Source organism: Ruditapes philippinarum, unplaced genomic scaffold (genome assembly GCF_026571515.1).
Source record: "Ruditapes philippinarum isolate M1 unplaced genomic scaffold, ASM2657151v2 ctg157_1_1_1_1, whole genome shotgun sequence".
Taxonomy (NCBI): domain Eukaryota; kingdom Metazoa; phylum Mollusca; class Bivalvia; order Venerida; family Veneridae; genus Ruditapes; species Ruditapes philippinarum.
In genome coordinates, this window is record NW_026854186.1 from 388,826 (window position 1) to 402,977 (window position 14,152).

The window sequence follows — 14,152 nt, forward strand, 5'->3', positions numbered from 1 at the left end:
ATGTGAATTTAATTGTGCAGATTTTAAATTTCGGGCGTCAACGGAAACTCGCTGCCCAGTAAAACCAAGGCGAAAACCATTTAAAAAAACATCCTTTAATATTTCTGCGTCCTGCCTATTTGGGTAACCTTGCAAATAAGTAATAAATAAATCTACATTAATAGGTGATTTGCCTAAATTCAAATCAAAATTTTTGCCAAGTGGGGGCAGGATATCTTGGTCTAACATCTGTGTATAACCGCGGTCCGACCAAGTGTTGGCCCTGGGGAGCAGTGGCTCTAACCAAGTGTTGGCCCTGTGGAGCAGTGGCTCTAACCAATTGTTGGCCCTGGGGAGCAGTGGCTCTAATTGGTCTTGGTCCCCTAACCTGCAATCTGTTATAAGAACAAAGTTTAAGAGGGTGGTAGCTACCACAATTTAAACAATTATGCCTATACTGACAAGCCATTTTAGTGCACTGCCTTTAGTTGAAATCAAAACATTTTTTTGTGCTTTTTTGCACACTAACCCCATACATACTAGCAGACGCACCAATATATAATAACCAAAGCTCATAGTCAATATTGCCGAAAGATATACCAGTAGGATCGGAGGCCAGGCGCAATCTAAACTGTTGGTCATAATGTTTCCAACCTAAACCAAAGTGCCTTTTCGATGCCGTCCTAATGGTGCTTATGTATTTAAACAATTCTAGCGTTCTTTGAGAATGTGCCTCCAGAAAAATTGAGGCGTAAACCAACAAGAGGGCCATGATGGCCCTGAAGTCGCTCACCTGTATATAGGCCCCCAGAGCGGGGCCAGTTTAAACCCCAAGGCTTTTGTTTGAACAAACTTGGTAGACACCCATTAGAAGATATTTCATGCTAAACATCTAAGGTTTGGCTCGTTGAGTTTAAAAAAAAGAAAAGATTTTTTAAGATTTAACTATACACATATAGTTAAAAGCAATGACACCCCTAGGGCGGGGCCAGGTTTGACCCCATTTGACACTCACTAGAAGATGTTTCTTGCTTAATATCTTAACTCTAGCTATTTGGGTTTTTTTAAATCAGATTTTTAAGTTTTTGCTATACACATATAAGGAAAATCAATGTCCCCCGGGGCAGGGCCAATTTTGACCCTAGGGCTTTTATTTGAACAAACTTTGAAGACACTAACTGGAAGATGTTTCATGCTTAGTAACAAAACTCTAGCTATTTGTTTTTTTTTTCAAAGAAGATTTTTTATTTAAAGTTTTTGCTTTACACATATAAGGAAAATCAATGACCCCCGGGGCAGGGCAAATTTTGACCCCAGGGCTCTTATTTGAAAAACTTTGGTAGACACCCATTAGAACATGTTTCATGCTAAATATCTTAGCTCTAGCTCTTTGGGTCCTTTAAAAGAAGATTTTATAAGTTTTTACTATATGTATATAGGGAAAATCAATGACCCCCTGGGGCGGGGCCAATTTTGACCCCAGGGCTTTTATTTGAACAAACTTGATAGACACTCGTTAGAACATGTTTCATGCTAAATATCTTAGCTCTAGCTCTATGGGTTCTTTAAAAGAAGATTTTTTAAATTTTTACCGTATGCATATAGGGAAAATCAATGACCCCCGGGGCGGGGCCAATTTTTACTCCAAGGCTTTTAATTGAACAAACTTGGTAGACACCCATTAGAAGATGTTTCATGCCAAATATCTAAACTCTACCTTTTTGGGTTTTTTAAAAGGAGATATTTTAAGTTTTTTCTATCGGTTGGCATGGCAACCAGAGTTCTGCATGGAATTAAATTCTTTGAACAATTTTTAAAGGTGGCCACCAAAGGAACATTCCTGTGAAGTTTGGATGAAATTGGCTCAGCGGTTAATGAGGAGATGTCATTTAAAGTAAAAGTTTACGGACGCCGGACGAAAAGCGACCACAAAAGCTCACCCTGTCACTTTGTGACAGGTGAGCTAAAAACCTATGACCCCCAGGGCGGGGCCAAGTTTGATACTAGGGACAAAATTTGATCAACTTTGGTATTGGACCTTCAGATGATACAATATACCAAATATCAAAGCTCTAGGCCATTTACTTTCAGACCAGAAGATTTTTCAAGTTTTCACTATATGTATATAATGAAAACCAATGACCCCCCGGGGCAGGGCCAATTTTGACCCGATGGCCATTATTTGAACAATCTTGGTAGAGGTCAACTTTACATTGTTTCATGCCATATATGTAACCTGTAGCCTTTACAAATTCAGAGAAGTAGATTTTTTTTAGGTTTTACAATATACATATAAGGAAAAACCTATGACACCCCCCAGGGCGGGGCCGATTTTAATTCTAGGAACAAAATTTGAACAACTTTGGTTTTGGACCTATAGATGATACCATAGACCAAATATCAAAGCTCTAGGCCATTTATTTTCAGACCAGAAGATTTTTCAAGTTTTCACTATATGTATATAATGAAAATCAATGACCCCCGAGGGCGGGGCCAATTTTGACCCGAGGGCCATTATTTGAACAATCTTGGTAGAGGTCTACCACACAATGTTTCATGCCAAATATCTTACCTGTAGCCTTTGCCAATTCAGAGAAGAAGATTTTTTTATGTTTGACTATATACATATTAGAAAAACCTATGACCCCCCGGGGTGGGGCCAATTTTGACACTAGGGACAAAATTTGTACAACTTTGGTATTGGACCTTCAGATGAAACCATAGACCAAATATCAAAGCTCTAGGGCATTTACTTTCAGACCAGAAGATTTTTCAAGTTTTCACTATAAGTATGTAATGAAAATCAATGACCCCCCGGGGCGGGGCCAATTTTGACCCTAGGGCCATTATTTGAACAATCTTGAAAGAGGTCTACTACACAATGTTTTATGCCAAATATCTAATCTGTAGCCTTTGCCAAATCAGAGGAGAAGATTTTTTTTAGATTTTACTATATACATATAAGGAAAAACCTATGACCCCCCGGGGCGGGGCCAATTTTGACACTAGGGACAAAATTTGAACACTTTGGCAGAGGACCCATAGATGATACCGTATACCAAAAATCAAAGCTCTGGCCAATGTACTTTCAGACAAGAAGATTTTTTAATTTTGTGTTTTTTGAAATCCTTTTCTGGCCCTATGACATACATATGCAACAGACCGGAACCATTTGAACAACTTTGAAAGGGGACCACCCAAGGATCATTTCTGTAAAGTTTGGTTGATGTGCAGTCATTGGTTTCAGAGGAGATGTTGTTAATGTTCAAAAGTTGACGACGCACGACGACGGACGACGGACACAGGGCCATCACAATAGTGCTCAGGTGAGCTAAAATGCATCGGACCATACTTCAACACTGTCTATTGCCTTAGAAGGTGGTGCAGACTTAACAAACAATTGGCCATTTTTGGCTTGAAGCCATTTCATTTGGAAAACTTGTTCCGGTTAAGTGGTTTCCTGCTTACATCTTTTGGTGCATGATTGAACGGGAAACCAGCTGCAATCGTGCCAATCGCAACTTTTCGGCCTTTTCCGTCACTCTTCGGATTAATGATAATAGCCGATGTAGTTCCGATTGCAATCGTGACAATTCGGGCGATTCTGTCATACTGCGGTATCAGACGAAGTAATATTACGGAAATCTAAGCTATTTTAGTTACTTCGGTAATCCCAGTTTGTTTATATAAATAGGATTTCTATTTTTACTTGATTTATCGGTTTAAACCGTAATAAATTATAAACGAAATTGTTCCGTTTCAATTGTTTTTCAAGACGCAAAAGTTAGTTTCTTTTATAATTGTTTTTTGTCTGTATTAGTTTTATACAATAGAGAAAGGTGACTGTAGTAGTATTCCGTCTTCAAAGGGTGGTCCTGCTTACCAAATCACGCATGATCGAGTTATATTTAGATCTACTGAACGCAATTCAACTTCTTGGTGAGGTAATCTAAAAATAGCCCATGCATATCATTAACCTTGCCACGTGCTGATCTACAGATAGCGCATCGTCTATTTGTGATCGTGTAACATAGTTGATACATGCTTATTAATTGGTAACGAAGTATTTTAGTGCATTTACTTGTCTATAAAGCAAAGGAATGATTTCGCTGCGAAAAAAAAGGAAATGAAATGTGCACACTTGTTTTCCTTCAGTATCACGTAAGTATTTTTACGATTGATCATTTTCTTTATTAGTTTCGTTTATACAATAGAGAATAGTTTTCAAATCGTTTTGACAAAAAATATTCGGTTTTCCAAAAAAAAAAAAACTAAATAAACCCTTTATTATATACAAATACCGTAATTCAAAAAAATGTGATAATAAATTGAAACCAAAAAAAAACAAAAACAATTTTAACGGGTTGGGATGAAGGCACAACTGTGCAAGCCTTTCCTTTTAAAAGGTTTCCTTTTAAAAGGTGCACCGGATACTGTATATTGTAGGCAAGGCAAAATAATCCCGGTGTAAATTATCGAACTCCAATAACGCACAGCTATCGATTAACGATAGTATACTGTACCCCCATGTAACGCGTGTATAACAAACAAAAATTCCTGAATTTGGTCTTTTTGAAATTCATCCCATTTTTTTCATTCCAGAGTGTGTTCTATTTTCAGTATTGAAAGAAACCATTTTTTTTAATTTGACATGAAAAAATGCATGTAATATTACCATATTATAATACAAGAACCGGTTGAACCGGGTGATGCTCCCCGAGAAGGTTCTGGACACAGGAAAGTATAAAAAAAATGAACAAAGGGCAAAAACTCCAAAATTAGGCAAAGCGGAGTTATGTTTTTTTGCACTGCACTTCTATTCAATGAGATCTATCTATCTATAAAGTTTCCTGATGATATCAGAATTATGTCCCGGGTAAAAGTCTAAGTGTAAAAATGAACAAAGGGCAATAACTCCAAAATTAGACCAGGCTTTGTTTAGGTTCGTTAAGCATTGCAATTCTATCCAATTATATCTAGCTACCTACAAAGTTTCATGTTGATATCTCTAATAGTTTTAAAGTATTGTCCAGGACAAAAGTCAAAAAGTAAAAATAAACAAAGGGCAATCACTTCAAAATAAGGCAAGGCAGAGTAATGATTCTTAAGCACTGCACTTCCACCCAATGAGACCTATCTATCTACAAAGTTTCATGTTGATATCTCTTATAATTTTTGAGTAATGTCCCAGACAAAGTCAAAGTGTCAAAATGAACAAAGGGCAATAACTCCAAAAGTAGGCAAGGCAGAGTTACGGTTCTTGTGCACTGCACACCTACTCAATGAGATCTATCTAACTACAAAGTTTCATGTTGATACCTCTTATACTTTTAGAGTTATGTCCCGGACAAATTTCAAAGTGTAAAAAAAAACAAAGGGGGATAATTAAAAAATTAGGCAAGGCAGAGTTACGGTTCTTGTGCACTGCACACCTACTCAATGAGATCTATCTACCTACAAAATTTCATGTTGATACCTCTTATACTTTTAGAGTTATGTCCCGGACAAAGTTCAAAGTGTAAAATAAACAAAGGGGGATAATTCAAAAATAAGACAAGGCAGAGTTACGGTTCTTATGCACTGCACACCTACTCAATGAGATCTATGTACCTACAAAGTTTCATGTTGATACCTCTAATACTTTAAGAGTTATGTCCCGGACAAATTTCAAAGTGTAAAATAAACAAAGGGGGGTAATTCAAAAATTTGGCAAGGCAGAGTTACGGTTCTTTTGCACTGCACACCTACTCAATGAGATCTATCTACCTACAAAGTTTCATGTTGATACATTTTATACTTTTAGAGTTATGTCCCGGACAAAGTTCAAAGTGTAAAATAAACAAAGGGGGATAATTCAAAAATTAGGCAAGGCAGAGTTATGGTTCTTGAGCACTGCACACCTACTCAATGAGATCTATCTACCTACAAAGTTTCATGTTGATACCTCTTATACTTTTAGAGTTATGTCCCGGACAAAGTTCAAAGTGTAAAAATAAACAAAGGGGAATAATTCAAAAATTAGGCAAGGCAGAGTTACGGTTCTTGTGCACTGCACACCTACTCAATGAGATCTATCTACCTACAAAGTTTCATGTTGATACCTTTTGTTGTTTCAAAGTTATGTCCCGGACAAGAAAAGGGGACGGACGGACGGACGGACGGACGGACAAGGCGGCGACTATATGCTCCCCCGAAATTTTTTCGGGGAGCATAAATTAGTCCCTTTTGTTGCTATTTGTATATTTGTTACAATTATAATAACAAGAAAAGCATTGATGCAAAGCATCAAAGGGCGTCCAAGCAAGAAATGCAGAAAGTAAAATTGTAAAATAAATTTTAAGAACTCAATTGTCATATTGACCGACGATTATAAGTCAAAACTTAACTGGAAAAGGTCAATAAATTATGCTTAATCTTTCAATATATAATATTGTTTATTCTTAAACAATGTACATGTACATTTGTATTTTACTTTATCATTTTTTAAATTATCAATCAATTGAATAATTCATAAAATCTAATTTGTAACTTTGAATAATTCCTCGGCATCTTTACTAAACACGAATAACAAATTAAATAAAATGTTTCAAAGTTGATAATGTCATATTAATACTAAAATGTACCTTTTTCTCAATTATTGCACATATTTATTGTTTTTATCTCATACAGATAATAAAATGAAACATGCTATCTGTATTTATTAATTATTGTAACCAAACTAAGTGACAAACATTCATTTTGGAAAAAAAGCTTATTTATCTGTAAAATATTTGTTCTGTTCTGTAACGATTTCAAACATCTACTCCAAAACCGGGAGAGACCGGACAATAAACGTGTGATTCACTAGTAAATCCCGGTCAAAGTAGACCGGGAGAGACCGGGCATTACCGATAGCAGTACGTCTCTCTATAAATAGATTTTCGGAAGATTTAGGTCATCAACTCATCATTCTATTTTAACATACCATAATAACCCACTGTGTACTACAAAATGATAAATAAAAAAAAAACGAAGAGACGGAAAAGGTTATTTCATGCATTGCGAAATTCTCCAGTTCGCTATTCATTGTGCATATCGAGACATTTTTTTAATCACCGATCGGAATGATCGGCTTTTATTATGACCGACTAAAAGTTGCTGTCGCCCATTCACAAAATCTGATTTCATTCCATAAGGGCGCCGCGCTTCGGCGCGGACGCCAATAAAAATCAGACTTTGATATTTTTATCATCCTATGTTACTGACTACAGTAGTGACACAAACAGAACACAGTACAGTCATGTCACATAACATTTACAAGTCTTGTAAGTCTTGTTTGTATTCAATGGAATTACTTTCCTAGGCATCAGTGAAAGCATTTTTTTTAAATTAAATATCTGGCCCCTCTCTTATGTACAGTACATAAGATAAGTATAATTATGCAGTAAATGGTTTACAAAACATTCGGAAAAAAATGTACAATAGTACTTAATCTGAATATAACATGACCTGTGCGTAGGAATAATTTGGTAAGGTATCTGTAATGACCGCATTTTCTTTGCGCGGAGTTTCTCAATTATAGCAACATTTGTACTTGTTATTTACAGCTTTGGCATAGGTCTGCTCGTTGCATGAATTTGATGTTTTGCATTGTTTTAATTCTTTTGTGTAGTCAAAGGATTTACATTAGTTTGCTGGTTGATAGATTCGGGACAATTATTTACATTCTGTAAATAATCACCATTAAGAACAGTATTCGAGTTTCAAACTAAGGTAGGAATTTCTCCAAAATAACCATGCGGGGCAAAGTGAGATCGCTCCTGTTCTATTTATGGAACAATGTGTTTTCATGTGTTGTACCTCCGTGATTTTCGGTGTATTTTCTGTTGATCTCTGACCTACATTTGAGCCAATGTTATTGTGGTTTTGTTGACTATTAGTACATATTCCTGAATGTGGATATTTATAGCTGGTGCGTATCTACTTGAAAAGTCATGGGATGTTTGCAAACTTTGTTCATTGGCATTTTAGATAGTGGCATTTGATACTTGATGGATCATGTTGTCCATTGGTACACTGTTCAATAAATGTGGCGGACTTGGCCAATATGTTTGATATCTGCCATACTTTATGTAATAGTTCCAGTTTGGAAATTCATCCTTTATGATATATCCGTCTGATATTATCTTGGCAGGATAGAGAATTTTTACATTTGATGTCTTGGAGCGTTCGGTTTTGAATTATGGCCAAAGATGCGCTCTTGCTGCTTGAATCTCTTTTGGGTAATTGCAATCAATTGAATTCCCCGGGAAACTTTCTAGTCTTTTGCTTTGCTTAATATAAGTTCTACATCCCCATAGTCTCTAAAATTAGCAATTATTGGCCTTTTATGAAAATTTGTACCTTGCTCTCTGGCCCCTAGGCGGTGTGCTCGTGCTATGTACACTTCATTTGAATTTATGCCAAGCTTTGTCTCCAGAAAATCGGTTATAACATTATAACAATTCTCTCCTCGAACCTCAACCATGCCTTTGAAAATCAAATTATTGCGTCTAGCTCTTGCCTCCAGATACACCACTGCACGAAGTAGTTGTGTCTGAGAATTTGTGTCGTATTTGTAACTTGCTCCTCCCTTTCATCTATGTTAGTCAATAATTGTTGCAAATGTGCTAGTACCTTGCTCGATCATTAGATATAACTTTTAATTCGTCAAAAATAAGAATTAGTATATGTTTGTTATCAATCGTACTTCCAACAAATTCATTTCTGCTAAAACACTTTGTTTTGCATTTTGAATATTCTTTTGTTTGACTTTCCGCGTACCGCAAATTTCAAATTATATTAGAATAGAAGTTTTGTTTGTTTTAATTGCACAAAATTCAGTAACATGTACTAGCAATATACAATACCGAATTTTATATATATCCAGGTAGTTCAGTTTAAAATAAAGTTCAGTTTGATTTTTTTTTTAATAAAAAATGTATCCATTTTCAAAACATGTATGCACTGTACGCCATCATTAATCATAGGCATGTTTTGAGAAAATATTATATAAACCAATAAATTCTGAAATGTCCATGATTTAGAGGCTGTGTCTCATAACAAAAATTAAAATTATTCATCGATATATTGATGGAACAAGATGGAACACATTTTACAATATTTTATACATATATATTACCATGTTGTACTATAATATGTTTCCAGTGAAAGTGATCACTTTTTTGGCGCCGCCCCTAATGAAAAAGGTACATCAAGGGGTTGCCAGAAGGAGGATGTGACCCCTTCTGTTTCATTCATTTGTCTGCGCAGCAGCCCCCCGTCCCTCCCCCCCCCCCCCCCTCATCGCCAAGAAAATTTTGGACATGTGACAGGCTTAAATTGGACTCAGGTCGATCTTAAGGTAACGTGTAACCAACGTTGAAAATCCATTGCAGCACTTTAAAATCAGTTTTGATGGAGGAAAAACGCAAAATAGTGATTGTTGGCAATTTTGAGACGTCCCCCCGGCCGTTGCCACGGTAACATGAAATTTAAGATTGAGCATGCTAATCATAGTCTGTCAGTCAGCCGTCAAATACAGTAAAGACTGTCTTAGCGACCCCCTGTATATAGCGACGTTCTGTCTTTAGTGACCATAGTTAGGTGCGCCGAACAGTATTTACTATATAAATGGTCTGTATGTAGCGACTCCCTGTCTAGTCCGTACAACGCCCATGATTTAGTCACCCGTTACGGTATTTGAGCCGTGAACAGCGACTTTTGCAAGGGGAGCAAGGCTTGAACTAGGTGACGACGTTGGCGAAGATTAAGTCGCCTTCGGATCAGCGACTTTGCTTCAAAGAGATTTTGAAGTAGCCCGATTTTTGGGGAGGCTATGCCGACCCAATGTTAATAACCGTCCGTCAAATCTTACTGCCGCGGTAATTAGGTCAAAAAATAGTACCTTGATTTTTTCTAAGCTGACTCATCACTCATCACAGACATTTACAATATGAACTTTTATTTCATATCTGCGATTTGTAAAGATAATAATTCTCTGAAAAATTCTTGATTTTTGTTTGTTATTTTTTCAAAATCACTACTCCGTGACGTCATACTGCCGCGGTAATCAGGTTTAAGCATACGTACGTTGGTAATAAATAGTTCTGGTATAAAAACCCTTCTATATAATAACTTTATCAATATTTTTTAAACAAAAAGCATAAATGAAAATTTATAGGTAAATGCTTTAATTAGGTGGCAAAAATTCTTTATTATTTTTGATAACAATTTTCCAATTACTACGCAGCGACCAACTGTTTATGACGGGTCATTAACTATAAAGTTGCAACACCGTAGTCTCAATATCAAAATTCATGCATGTTCTTTTGTTGTTATAAACCATTAATAGTCCTTAATATTTTTTTAAAGACAAATAATGGTAAACTGTCGCTTACATCAGAGACATGGGTCTCAAACACCACCTTAAACCAAAACCAAAACAAACAAACAGTTTTGCGTTGACGAGGCGCATTTATTTAGGTAACATGGAAACAGATTTATGCAGTAATACAAAATCTTTTAATTTTATTTTTGTTTAACAAAATGCATTGATATTGCAATAAAACTAAATTCATTCGTAATGGTAATATATTATGTTATCTGCTACTTGTGAACTATACATGTATATATAAACTTGAATTAACTGTGGGAAAACATGTCCCATACAAGAGTAAAAGAGTAATGTCATATAGATTACATGTATCAGCTATTACCTTTTGAAATACACGTCACAATCAATAGTTATTGTAGCTTGTAAACATTCTAGATAACAGAATTAACGTAAATATCATCGACTGTATATTTGTCATCGGAATACTGGCCGCCCACGAAAAACCCCGTCGCCGTTTTTGTTTTTTTTTTTTTTTTTTTTTTTTGGCGAGAGGAAACGTGTCCGTAGCATGCACGAAATATACCGTGATCGGCATTTCTCAGACTATTCCTCGTGGACTTAACGGAATTCTGTCCAGACGTGCTATCTCTATTTTTTTCAAAGAAAAAACTTAGAAATATAAACTTTCACAAAATATATAATTGGAAATTAGAATGTAAGATGTTACCGTAAGAGAAACTCGTAGAAGTGACCATATATCACATAACTAGTTATTTATGACCTAATAACGGACAAAACCGGTTTTGGTCTCGCTATGTTGAGACAATATTTCTCCGCTATACGATGTAACGGAAGAGAACTATATGTCTCAAACACCACCTTAAACCAAAAACCAAAACAACAAACAGTTTGCGTTGACGAGGCGCATTTATAGAAAATTACAAAGCATAGAAAAGAAACATTCTAATTCAATTTGCTAATAATATCGCAAATATGGCTGTTCATTATTCATTAATAAATTGCAAGATGTATCATTTGAAAAAAACTGAGCTCTTTTTTTTTTTTTTTTTCCTTTTTTTTTTAAACAAAGATGCAAAAACCTTATAACCCTAAATGCTTTGAAATAAAAAGCCTTTCTTCAAGTGAATCTTGAACATAACCATCTTTTGCTTGGTCTGACTTCCAACGACCATGTCCTCTTAATGCAACGCTCAGATACCTTGCCAAAATTTAACTGCAGCGGAAGCACCCGCTGGCTCTAAGAGAATGTGTACCGAGTTTCAAAGCCCGGAGCTAACTAATCTAAGTTTAGCAACAATACACTCTTTTGGCTCTAGTATAGCTCAGCTGTTTGTTTACTTTAACCAATGAGTATGTACCTTTTGTTTTCAACAATGGTCTGAATAGATATGTTTCTGATTCAACAGTCAAATCTGCCTTAGACATATACTTTTGTAACATCTTGTATGGACAGGCAATAGTATCACCCTTAGCTACATTGTATTAGAACTTCGTTTCCCTTTCTGTAAATATCAGTTTTGCTAACCCTTATGCTCTTCATTGCTTTTTCTTTTGATTTTGGAAAGTCACATGCTATGATATTACTAATTTTGCTTAACTGTGAATTATTAGTATTTCACTTATCTTTCGAATAATGATCCAATCTCCTTGAGCATGTCGTTCTTATGCGTCTCCAGGGACTGATTTTCGAATGTTTACATCACCATTATTCCAAATTCTGGCTATTTCCCGGCCCGAATTCATTGTCGGTGTCACTCATTGTAAGAATGTTAAGATGTTACCGTAAGAGAAACTTTCGTAGAAAGTGACCAATATATCACATAACTAGTTATTTATAGACCTAATAACGGACAAAACCGGTTTTGGTCACGCTATGTTGAGACAATATTTCTCCGCTATACGATGTAACGCGGAGAACTATATATCATGCTTGAGTCGTTTACCCGGTGGTGATCCCATTAAACTGATTATAGATTCGAATAGAAAACACAAATAGAAACATGTGTTTCGGTACAACAAAAATCGGAAGTAAAGTGAACAGTTAAATGACAGAAATATGTGGTCAAATATGTTTTAACAAGGAAATAATTATTTCAGAGAAAGACGCAAAGATCAGTCTTCAATCAAATGAATGACCCCGTATTGTGTAATTAGAAAGTTTATTCAATTCTAGGGCAACGAATCATAATTTGATAGTTCGTGTGTGATAAAATTTTCAATACAGATTATGAGATACATAAAAATATTAAAGAATAAGAAACTTTAAAAAACAAAACATAAAAAACGCATATATATACATTTACGAATGACTTACAGTCGAGCATGGGAAATTCAACATACCTTACGAAATTTTAATTTGAAAATGATATTTGCGCGCGCTGAAGTGATTAATGTTATTTGAATAAATCAAATAAAAAGAACTTATATGTTTGTGTTCTAAAAAGAATTGGCGGCATACGACGAATTTCGTTTTCATTTTACAACACTTGAAAAATTACTACAGAAAATATGTTGTTGTTTTATTGTTTTGTTTTCAACAAGAGTGTGTGTTTTAAGTTCATTCATTCTCGGCACCGGAATAACCATATTTCCGAGATTATAGCATCGGGGACGTCTTTTTCAAGCAGAATCTTCCTGGTAGCCCATTCTTCGTTCGTTAGTGGTAAAGGAGACGACAGTATTGTCAAGGCATTAACTTCCTGACTGACGACAACAAAAACGGCATTCATTAGCGTCAAACCTCCAGAGTAAGTTACGACAGGTCAACCAATCACCTCTGGTACTTGAGATGACTTGACCTTGACCTGCCGTGTGCCTTCTCCGCGACGTGCATACCTCTGGAGGGATTTGGAGAAGTTTCAACAAAAACCTCCAAAACACGCTATTTATAACACCATTCATAGCACTGACGCTTCGATGTTCTCATCTATTTGCGGGAAATGATCGACAAGGAAAACCCAACGTACTAACCGCACACATCGTTAACAACAGATTTTCCGCAGTATATATTTCAAGCTAGTGAGGTTTCAAATCCATAAGTTGGTTGAGTGTTGGCGGTAAAAAAAAGATAAAAAAAGAAGATATAACTTCCTGATCAATTTTCACTTAGGTTGATTCAATTTTGAATAAGCTTTGCAGTTATGTATTTTTTCAAGAAATATTTAGCTTTAATATCCGAAGCCGTCAAAGTCAGCGACGAGTAATGAAATGGGAATAATTTTCTGAAACGTGATTTTATTCGAGATTTGCTTCGGGAGAAGACAACTTTCTGTCCGTAGAGCATGAATATTAATACTCATCACAAGACAGTGTCTTATTGATCTCAATTATGGTACATGTAAATATGTATAATTTTTATGTTCAATTAAAATGTTGCTTAACTTGCAGTTGTTATTATCATTCAATGATTGGCGTCCGCGCCGAAGCGCGGCGCTCTTATGGAATGAAATCAGATTTTGTGAAAGGGCGACAGCAACTTCTCGAGCCTTTTAGTCGGTCATAATAAAAGCCGAAAATTCCGATCGGTATGAGGGTGCTTGATTATTAATTAAGAATGAAATGTCGCGATATGTTACAATGAATATTCGCAATGCAAACATTTTCAAATGAAATAACCTTTTCCGTCAATAAATCGCGCTCTTCGGGGTTTTTCATTTATCATTTTGTAGTACACAGTCGGTTATCATGGTATGTTATTGTTGAACATGTATCCTAGAATGATCAGTTGATGACCTAAATATTCCAAAAACCTATTTATAGATATATCTATTTATCACTCCTATCGGTAAATGTCGGTCT